The sequence below is a fragment of the Hemitrygon akajei genome, chromosome 1, assembly GCF_048418815.1.
Source record: "Hemitrygon akajei chromosome 1, sHemAka1.3, whole genome shotgun sequence".
NCBI classification, from domain to species: domain Eukaryota; kingdom Metazoa; phylum Chordata; class Chondrichthyes; order Myliobatiformes; family Dasyatidae; genus Hemitrygon; species Hemitrygon akajei.
Window position 1 is genome coordinate 49,840,548 of NC_133124.1, and position 12,002 is coordinate 49,852,549.

General features: G+C 41.9%; 1 protein-coding gene across 1 annotated transcript in view; it reads right to left on the reverse strand.

Moving 5' to 3' along the window:
- The window catches only part of LOC140726382 (chloride channel protein C-like), an 89,586-nt gene that overhangs the window by 28,892 nt on the left and 48,692 nt on the right, over nucleotides 1–12,002 (reverse strand). The window lies entirely within an intron of this gene.

Here is a 12,002-nt window from a genome sequence, read left to right on the forward strand (position 1 = left end):
GTGATATTGAGACGCAGGTAGTTTGAGTTGCACCATATCACAAAGTCCTGTATCAGTTTCCTATACTCCTCCTCCTGTCCATTCCTGACACACCCCACTATGGCCGTGTCATCAGCGAACTTTTGCACATGGCAGGACTCCAAGTTATATTGGAAGTCTGATGTGTACAGGGTAAACAGGACCGGAGAGAGTACGGTTCCCTGCGGCGCCCGTGCTGCTTACCACCGTGTCAGACCTACAGTCTCCCAACCGCACATACTGAGGTCTATCTGTCAAGTTTATTTATTATGTTTTATTTTATTTATTATTTTTTCTCTCTCTCTTTGCTAGAGTATGTATTGCATTGAACTGCTGCTGCTAAGTTAACAAATTTCACGTCACATGCCCATGATAATAAACCTGATTCTCATTCTAACTATGAAAATTCATTTCCAATGTGTTCAAATTTAGGCTCATCATGAACCCAAAACTACAATTATCTAATTCTTCACAAATCCCATCAAATGACTTCCCTGTTACTGGTTGCAGCTTCAGGTCATGTCAGCTACTTTTTAATCCAGAGTTTAATGACTTTGCTGCAAACAAGGGAGATGTCTTCAGTTCCAGAAAGAATCCTCTTTGTGAGAAAACCAAAGTCATGCTTGCGCACCAGCCTTTCTTGGAGATGTGCATCACTGAGTCATGGCTGGAAGAAGATCATATTTGGGAGCTTAACATCCAAGGGCTTGCGGGTCCTTGTGTAGGATTCCCTAAAGGTTAACTTGCAGGCTGAGTCGGTGGTAAAGAAGACAAATGCAGTGTTAGCATGAAATTCAAGAGGACGTAATGCTGAGGCTTTGTAAGTCATTGGTCAGACTGTACATGGAGTATTGTGAGTAGCTTTGGGCACCTTATCTAAGAAAAGAGAAGGTTCATGAGAATGATTCTGGGAATTAAAGGGTTAACATAAGAGGAGTGTTTGATGGTTCTGGGTCTGTACTCGGAGTCTAGAAGAATGATGGGGGATCTCATAGAAACCTTTCAAACACTGAAAGGCCTAGATAGAATGGATGTGGAGAGGATATATCCTATAATTGGGGGGTCTAGGACCAGAGGGTACAGCCTCAGAATAGAGGAATATCTATTTAGAACAGAAATCGGAGGAATTTGTTTCAGACAGAGGGTAGGGAAACTGTGGAACTTATTGCCACAGATGGCTGTGGAGGCAAATTCACTGGGTATATTTAAAGTGGAAGTTGATAGGTTCTGATTAGTCTCATTAGTCAGGATGTCAGAAGTTACAGGGAAGAGCAAGGAGAATGGGGTTGAGAGCAATAATAAATCAACCATGGTAGAATGGCAAAACAGACTTGATGGGCTGAATGGCCTCATTCTGCTCCTACGTCTTATGCTCCCTTTGCTCAACAGTATCATGTTACTTAGTTAACTTCAATGGTTGTGACAATTTCATCCATTCCATCTTTTCCATTGACTTACTACTTCATTAGCATATACCACCTCCACTTACTTTTCTCTCTCACAGTGCACACTAACACCATTCACTACTCATCTACACAACCACCATCTCTTCACTTTTCACACTAAACACATTCCTTTTATATTCATCCCCTTCCCAGAATAAATCCTTGCTTCCACAAGAATTCCTGTATAGGCATATGTCTCACACTGACCATCTTCCCCGAACTTCCAGATATTCATTTGTTTCTTTGCAACACACAATATAAACACCAGAGGGGCAAGAGAGATAAAGCAACATTACTGCTGAGTCCCATCATATGCCCATACAAACACCAGGAGGGGCAAGAGAGAGATAACAATTTTGCTCCCACTCTCACCATATGCACACACACGTTTTCCAATGTGAAGGGTTCTATTCAGATCTAAAGACTGGAGGAAGATTTGTATAAATAACTCTGAATGGAAGCCATAATTATAATGGAAACATGTTACACGTATTTTTGTCTTTCCATTTGTAATAGAATCATAAACACATGCTTTTAAAGGACATTTAAGATTCACTAGAAACATTAACCTAAAATAAATGTTGTAAATGAATATAGTATCATAGTATACTCAGTGTCTACTTTATTAGGTACACCCATACGTCTGTAACTCAATGCACAAAAGCACAGACATGGTCAAGATGCTCAGTTGTTGTTCAGATCAAATATCAGAATTGGGAAGAAATGTTGTCTAAGTGATGTTAACTATGGATTGATTGTTGGTGCCAGAGGGGGTGGTTTGAGTGCCTCAGAAACTGCTGATCTCCTGGGATTTTCCACGCATAATAGTCTCTAAAGTTTACGGAAAATGGTGCAAAACAAAAGACATCCAATGAGCAGCAATTCTGTGGGCCAAAATGTTTTGTTAACAAGAGAGGTTAGAGGAGAATAGCCAGACTGGTTCAAACTGGCAGGAAGGCAACAGTAACTCAATTATCCATGCCTTACAACAGTGGGGTGCAGAAGAGTATTCTGAAAGCACAACACATCGAACTTTGAAGTGAATGGGCTACAGAAACAGAAGACCATGAACATAAACTCAGTGAGCAATTTATTAGGTACAGGAGGTACCTAATACATGGCCACTGAGGGTAAATGCCCCAGAACTATCATAACTATTTTATCGAATCACCTGAGATGCATGACATTACTTCTTCTGTATAAAATCAGTGATATTTTATGAAAACAGAAGCAAAGTTAAATCCTAACTGTCAAATGACTAGGTTTTATCAATAGACTCTGAAAAGGAAGGTTGGGAGTGGCAGCAATGAATAAGGAAATATAATCCAATTTCACATTACTGGCAGGGAAGGAATCCTCACCAATTGAGGCCACATATTGGAAATCTGGGCATAGTTTTCCTACCATTAATTTTATATGGTTGGAAAGTCAAGCATCAAAATATCTGATATGCAGTTCTGCTGCATCTAGCTCCCCACAAAGCATTTTAAACTGCCAGAATTTTAACATATTGCACAGCTTCAATTACTACTGCTATTTCAAGGCAATCCAGCTATTAATGTAAGCAAAAGCCTTTTTAGTTGCCTAAGTTTATATAGTTCTTGTTTACAAACAACACCTTTTTACTGTATCTGTGTGTGTACAGAAGAAGTATAATCAATTGGGATGCAGCCAGAATGAAACACTGGCAAGTAGGTCGAGGCTGCTGCAAGCAACATAAAAACATCTGGCACTTTTGACTAATTTGGTGCAGAATTCAACTATTCCATTTTACATGTCAAGAGATCCTTTCATGGGCTCTAACATTTCCTCCCATTATACTTTATCTACACCATTTGTTATTAATGTGCACTTGTAGCATTTAATATAAAAATTGAATTGCACCATCTCTGTACAATTGTTATAATGAGCTGCTAAATTCAACAACCACAGAATTCATGGGAGCCTTACAGAGATGAGTCTTTCACAACAAGCTGCAGGAGATTTCTAAGCTGGTTTCTTAAAATAATTCAGAAGTTCACATCAAGTTTGCATCCAGCCTGTGCAAGACAGTGAAGAGTTCATGTTGCAAACTCACGGTTTCACTGCCCACCTCTGGGAAGAGGAGCATATTCCATGGGACTTAAGATATCATAATTCTAGCCACCTTCAAGAAATCAGGCAAAGCTGGCTCTTGCAATTGCTGTTGACTGGAAAGGTCCACTTGAAGGTTGTCATCAACCAGTGGCTGAAAGCCCATTCTCCAAATGGCAATTTAGAGATTCTTCATCCAGTGACATAGCAGATATGAACTTTACTTGCTCTGTGATGTCATGCAAGCTTTCTGCCATCTATATATCCTTGAGACCTGGACTACATACAGTAGGCAATGCAAAACACTGGAAAAGCACTACCAATGTGGGGCCAACCAACGGTGTTTTTACTTTGTTAAAAGTCTCTGTTATGATCGCAAGACAATGTTCAACTCCAAGAACTTCAGGTACTGCAGGTCTACCCTTTCAGTGAGCTGCTCATTGATTGGAGGAGCTGGAGTGGGTGTCAGAGGAGCTGTGCTGTGTATAGACCGTGTTGCTGAATACTACAGGAAGGCAACGAAGACATCGGAGTTGGTGCGCAAAGGTGGTGAGCAGTGTAACCATTGGCGATTGTCTTGGACGTTTGTCTTGCAATTGCAAGACCCTGTCGGACATTGATAATGTAAGATGCCACAGGCCTGCTTCCTTTGTTTGGTGGCACGACAGATGTCAGGGAGCCGTGTGACCTTGGTTGTAGCAAGGACTATACCTCAAGCCCCTGGCTTGCCTGCTGCTGCAGTGCAGGAGAGGAGATGCCAGAGTTGGTGTAGCATGGCATCCATGCTCAGTTGGGGACTGGCCTCTCCTGTCAGTGCTGCCCTCCAGTGATCAATTGGTGGAATGACAGGCTGGAATTGCATGTGTATGTTTGTTGCACACTGGTGGGAACTGCACCATAAAATTGCAGGACATGTCATTCAAGGACTTGGACTACATATATATGTTTTTTTGCTTGCTATTTTGAAAGTGCTGTTTGTGTTTTGCACCACTGGCCCAGAGGAATGATATTTCGTTTGGCTTTATTCGTGTACGGTTGAATGATAGTTAAACTTGAAATTGAATTTTGAATCTTGTCTGCAAAATCCTCTAAGTTTACTGGAGAGACAAGCAAGCCAATGCCAGTAACCTGTCACAGGCCAATACTCCAGTATTGAGACCCAGTTATATTCAGCCACCTACATTGGACAGACCTCATCTTTTGCACACTTGACAGCAGACTCCCAAAACAAGCAGTCAATTTTGAGCTCTGTCATAGGTAGACAGATAAAAGAAAGAAAAAAATCAGGAACATTTTCACTTCCTTGGATCCTTTCCTCTGTTTATCTGACCGTCCCTTCCCATCCCATCACAGAGCTCAGAAAAAAAAGTCAGTTTCTAAGGTCTGGTAAGGGTTTGTGAGCAATGTGCTGAGTGTAATTAGTGCCTCACTGCTGTGGATGTTGGCCTGGACAGAGGAGAGGACATTGACATTGGTTCACTTATCCTGCCCATGAATTTGGAGGATTTTGCAGGGGCAGATTTGGTGGAACCTTTCTGGCACCTTAAAGGCATTGTTGTGGATAGACAATGATCTAAAACTATTTTAAAGTGGAAGTGGTTTTACAGAAAAGATTCCACACAAAGGAGCAAGATAAGTGGCCAGATAAACTGTTTCCCCAACTTTGAATGTCCATATGTCCTCACGGGCCAGCAGAAGGGGACACTGTTTAACATCTAATTAGAAAGACATCAACATTACAGTATTCATTCAGTATTATCGTAAATATTACTCAAAATCAAGAAAATATCAGACTTAAAACTGCTATCAACTGGAGTCAAGGCAGACAAGCGGGGTATTGTCACTTTTTTTGACACAAGCTGGAAATAGGCTAATAACTATGAGAGTATAATTTTATAGGGAGATATCTGGGAGAAAAAAAAATCCACATAAAAATCAGCCTGTATAGTGAAGATGCTGTTTGCCCTTTCCCGTTAGGGAGAGGGTTGGGTTTTCAGCCTATTTTGCACTCACATCTTAATTCTAACAATGGACAATTATACAGCTGATGTGCTACTGAGACCCAGATATATTTGGATTTGGATTCTCTACACTCATAATTCCACTGGTATGATTCCAGTGTAAAACAAAATAGAGCAGAAGCCTTACAGGGAGCAGTCAGATTGGTAGCTATAGTATCCACTTGCAGCTACCTTGTTTGTCCAGGCAATTGCCCAGCTGGCATGAGCATTCGCTATGTATCATTGTAGATTTGAGATCCACAGGGAGTGGTGAAGGAAACTTTTCGAATGGATTTCCTTGTCTGTTTCTTTTCCATTGGCAGCTCTCCCTCATTCTTTTGCCTTCAGATTTTTTCTTTCACTTTAACTGATGCTTTTCTAAGATACCCACCTACCCAGAGAAAACACTGAGATTGTGGATAGTGTCTAATGAAGGAATCTTTTAGCCCTGCTTTTAATATTACTATGTTGCAAGATTAATAACATGTCTTCAATTACAGAAGTGTTCCATTAAAAGCGGAGCTCTAAAATAACCATTGGAAGTGAGTGTTGCAGTATTGCATCCAATAACTGGAGCTGCACTCACTTATAAGGGGAGACTTGCCCTCTTATTTCCATTTCAATAGATGTGTGGTTCCTTTCTGTGTCTCTTGGCACATTGGGTGGCAACCTTGCCGTTCCGTTATCATTTTTTGTCTGTTTTTTTTAATGAGGCTGAGTTGCTAGCTTGATGCTCAACTCAGCACAGATGGAAAGGGTGTGAGCAGCTGGCCAGATTTGAAGCCGGGACCAGTCGCCTCAAAGTCCATTGTGGATGCTACTACACAACCTGCCATCTATTTCAATAGGTGCCCTGCAGAAAAATGAGCACTGAGCTTGGCTTGAGAGTTAAAAGATATAACATGAGGAAATCTGCAGATGCTGGAAATTCAAACAACACACACAAAATGCTGGTGGAACACAGCAGGCCAGGCAGCATCTATAGGGAGAAGCGCTGTCGACGTTTCAGGCCGAGACCCTTCGTCAGGACTAGACGAAGGGTCTCGGCCCGAAACGTCGACAGTGCTTATTCCTATAGATGCTGCCTGGCCTGCTGTGTTCCACCAGCATTTTGTGTGTGTGTTGAGTTAAAAGATATACTGAGGCAGCTAATCTTTGGTGGGCTACCTCTAACAGATCATTCCCAATCATTCCCTGTCAATCCAAAAACTTACATATCCAGTCCCTTAGAATACTTTCCAATACCTTTCCCACTACTGATGTCAGGCTCACTGGTCTATAATTTCCTGGCTTATTCTTAGAACCTTTCTTTTAGAATAGAACAACTTTACCTATTCTCCAATCCTACAGCAACTCATACATGGCTAAGGATGCATTAAATATCTCTGCTAGAGCCCCTGCATCTTCTGCACTAGCTTCCCACAGTGTCTGAGGGAACATGTCAGGCCCTGGGGATTTATCCACTCTAATTTGCATCAAGACAGAAAACACCTCCTCCTCTTTAACCTGTATTGGCTCCATGACCTTGCTCCTGCTGTCCACCTCCCAAGTAAATACAGATGAAAAAAATCCATTTAAGATCTCCCCAATCTCTTTTGATAATACATAGTTTACTATTCTGATCTTTAAGAGGACCAATTTTGTCCATTGCAATCCTTTTGCCCTGAAGATATCTATAGAAGCCCTTAGGATTCTCTTTCACCTTGTCTGCTAGAGCAACCTTACATTTTCTTTTAGCAATTCTGATTTCCTTCTTAACTGTTTGCTTGCATTTCTTACTCTCCTCAAGTATCTCATTTATTACTACTGCCTATACCTACTATGCACCTCCTTCTTTTCTTTAACCAGGGCCTCAAATTCTAATGAAAACCAATTTTCCATAAACATATTATCTTTGCTTTTTATTCTGACAGGAATATCCAAACTCTGTGCTCTCAAAATATCTCTTTTGAAGGCCTCCCACTTACCAAGTACACTTTTGCCAGAAAACAACCTGTCCCAATCAACACTTACCAGATCCTTTCTGATACCATCAAAATTGGCCTTTCTCCAATTTAGAATCTCAACCCGAGGACCAGACCTATTCTTTTCCATAATTAGCTTGAAAATAGTGGCATTATGATCACTAGATGCAAAGTGTTCCCGTACATAAACTTCTGTCATCTGCCCTGTCTCACTCCTCAATTGGAGATTTAGTTTCACACTCTCTCTAGTTCTTCAATGTACTGATTAAGGAAAATTTCCTGAACACATCTGACAAACTCTTTCCCATCCAGCCCTTTTACAGTCAATATGTGGAAAATTAAAATCACCTACTATCACAACCGTAGGTTCCTGGCAACAGCCTGCGATTTCTCTACAAATTTGCTCCTCTAATTTCCCCGGACTGTTGGGTAGTCTATGACATAATCCCATTAGTAGGGTCATACTTTTCTTCTTCCTCAGTTCCACCATAAAACCTCACTAGATAAGTTCTCCAGTCTGCCCTGACTGAGAACTACCATGACATTTTCCCTTACGAGTATTGCCACCCTTCCCCCTTTAATCCCTCCAACTCTATCACATCTAAAACAATGGAACCCCAGAACACTGAGCTGCCAGTCCTCGCCCTCCTGCAACCAAGTCTCACTAATAGCTACAGTGTCATAATTCCACCTGCTGATCCGCCTTTCCCACGATACTCCTTTCATTGAAATATATGCAGCTCAGAACATTATTCCCACCATTCTCAACTGTAGCCACTGTAGCATCTTCCTATTTCTGGCCTCACTAGAATGTGATACGGGTAGCAATCCTGAGACCACAACCCTGGAGGTCCTTTAACTTAGCACCTAAATCCCTAAACTCACTTTGCAGGACCTTATCACCCCTCCTAGTCATGTCATTCCATAGACCATAAGACATAGGAGCAGAATTAGGCCATCTGGCCCATCAAGTCTGCTCCACCATTCAATCATGGCTAATCCTTTTTCTGTATCTTCTCCTCAAACCCAGTTCCCAGCCTTCTCCCCGTAACTTTTGGTACCATGTCCAATCAAGAGCCTATCAACCTCTGCCTTAAATACACCCAAAGACCTGGCCTCCACAGCTGCATGTGGCAACAAATGCCCCAAATTCACTACCCTTTGGCTAAAGAAGTTCCTCCGCATCTCTGTTTTAAAAGGACGCCCCTCTATCCTGAGGCTGTGCCCTCTTGTCCTAGATTCTCCCATCATGGGAAACATTCTTTCCACATCTTCTCTGTCCAGGCCTTTCAGCATTCGAAAGGTTTCAATGAGATCCCCTCTCATCTTTCTAAATTCCAGCAAGTACAGACCCAGAGCCATCAAACATTGCTCATACGATAACCCGTTCATTCCTGGAATCATCCTTATGAACCTCCTCTGGACCCTCTCCAATGCCAGCACATCTCTTCTAAGATGAGGTGCCCAAAACTGTTCACAATACTCACGGTGAGGCCTCGCCAGTGCCTTATAAAGCCTCAGCATCACATCCTTGCTCTAGACCTCATGAAATGAATGCTAACATAGCATTTGCCTTCCTCACCACCGACTCAACCTGCAAGTAAATCTTCAGCTGTTTTGTGCAAGGACTCCCAAGTTCCTCTGCATCTTAGATTCTAGGTTATTTTCCCCATTTAGAAAATAGTCCACTCATTTATTTCGACTACCAAAGTGCATGACCATGTATTTTCCAACATTGCATTTCATTTGCCACTTTCTTGCCCATTCTCCTAATCTGTCTAAGTCCTTCTGCATCCTACCTGTTTCCTCAGCACTACCTGCCCCTCCACCAATCTTCATATCATCTAAAAACTTGGCAACAAAGCCATCTATTCCATCATCTAAATCATTTATCTACAGCATAAAAAGAAGTGGTCCCATCACCGATCCCTGTGGAACACCACCAGTCACAGGCAGCCAACCAGAAAAGGATCCTTCTATTCCCACTCGCTGCCTCCTACCAACCAGCCAAAGCCCTAAAAATGTTAGTAACTTTCCTGTAATACCATGGGCTCTTAACTTGGTAAGCAGCCTCATGTGTGGCACTTTGTCAAAGGCCTTCTGAAAGTCCAAATAAGCAACATCCACTGCATCCCCTTTATCTATCATACTTGTAGTCTCCTCAAAGAATTCCAACAGGTTCGCCAGACAGGATTTTCCCTGAAGGAAACCGTGCTGACTTTATACTATCTTGTCCTATGTCACGAAGTACTCCATCACCTGATCCTTACCAATTGACTCTAACATCTTCCCAACCACTGAGGTCAGCCTAACTGGTTTATAATTTCCTTTCTGCTGCCTTCCTCCTTTCTTAAAGAGTGGAGTAACAATTGTAATTTTCCAGTTCTCTGGCACTGTACCAGAGTCCAATGATTTTTGAAAGATCATTTCTAATGCCACCATAATCTCTAACACTACCTCAGGCATACTGCAAGTGTCTTCCACGGTGAAGACTGATGCAAAATACTCATTTAGTTCATCAGCCATCTCCTTGTCCCCTGTTATTATTTCTCCTGCCTCATTTCTAGCCATCCATTATCCACTCTCATTTCTCTTTTAATTTTAACATACTTGAAAAAACTTTCACTATCCACTTTGGTATTTTTTTTAGCTTGCTGTCGTATTTCATCTTTTCCCTTCTAATGAGTTTTTTAGCTGCTCTCTGTAGGTTTTTGAAAACTTCCCAATCCTCTATCTTCTGTTATGATACCAGCCCCCTCCTTTGTGAGAATTGCAAGAGCCCTAGAAAAGGGGGGTCAATGACCCAAAAGAGAGAGAGAGAGAGAGGCTGAATGGACACAGGAAATGGAAAGACATTCCACTGGGACAAAAGCTGGTGACTGTGGCATTGTTCTCAGGAGACACCTCAGGAGACAACTCGCAGGGACATTGTAAAGCCCTCGGGCAAAGTGGGCTGGTTGAGAGAGAGAGGTTGCATCACCTGCAACCTGATTGACACCTGAGATCCCGTGAGGCAGTATAAAGAAGGGTCTGAAAGAGGACGACCCTCAGACGCACCAAGGAGACACCAAGAAGCACGATACCGCTTCCCATGGGAACGGGAAGCCATTTTGAAATAAGCCACGTGCGTTAAATTCCGAAAGCGGGGTTTGTGGCTGGAACCAACGGAAGATCGCTTTTAACTAACAACGGGGAAGATCGCTCCCCTGATTTCACGGATGTAAACGGCAAGTTTTTCCGTTTTATCTCTCTCTCTCTCCAACACGTGAAACCAAAAGCCTGCAGACTTCAGAGTGACTCTTTATATTTCCAATTGGACTCAGTATTATATACCCTAGACAACGAAAGAGCTTATTTCTGAGTGATTATTAATGTACCTGCGTTTTAGATTGAGTATTGACGCATGTTATCTGAATGTTTGTATTAACCTTAATTTTTGTGCCCCTTTATTAATAAAACTTTTGAAAATAGTAGCATCCGACTCAGCTGATCCATCTATCTTTGCTGGTAAGTTACCTGGTTACGGGGTTTTCGTAACACTTCCCACTAATTTTTGTTTTGGTGTATGTCCTTTTGTTTGTTTTTGCAATAGCTTTGACTTTCCTTGTTAGCCACGGTTGCACTATTTTACCATTTGAGTGTATCTTCATTTTTGGAATACACATGTGCTGCATCTTCCTCATTTTTCCCAGAAATGCACGCCATTACTGCTCTGCTGACATCCTTGCCAGCAGCTCCTTCCAATTTACTTTGGCCAACTCCTCTCTCATATTGTAATTTCCCTTACTCCACTGAAATGTTGCTACATCAGACTTTACTTTCTCTCTATCAAATTTCAAGTTGAGTTCAATCATGTTGTGATCACTGGTTCCTAAGGGTTCTTTTGCTTTAAGCTCCCTAATTGCCTCTGGTTCATTACATAACACCCAATCCAGTACAGCTGATCCCCTAGTAGGCTCAACAACAAACTGCTCTAAACTGGGGGACGTCACGTGATGACGTAGGATCGAGACGTGGAAATCCAGCTCTCCCGTAAAAAAACAGTAAAACAAGCTCACTCTCTTGAGATCCATTACCAACCTGATTTTTTCCAATTGACCTGCATGTTAAAATCTCTCATGACTACCATAACATTGTCCTTTTGACTCGCCTTTTCTATTTTCTGTTGTAGCCTGTGGTCCTCCTCCCAGCCACTGTTGGGACGCCTGTATATAACTGCCATCAATGTCCTTTTACTCTTGCGGTTTCTCCACTCAACCCACAAGAATTCAACATCTTCTGATCCTATGTCACATCTTTCTACTGATTTGACCCCATTCTTTACCAGTAGAGCAAGACCACCCCCTCTGCCGACTTTCCTATCCCTCCAATATACACTTAACCTCGGACATTCAGCTCCCAACTACAACCATCCTTCAGTCACGATTCAGTGATGGTCACAACGTCATACCTGGCAATCTGTAATATTACAACAAGATCATCCACCTTATTTTTTATACTAT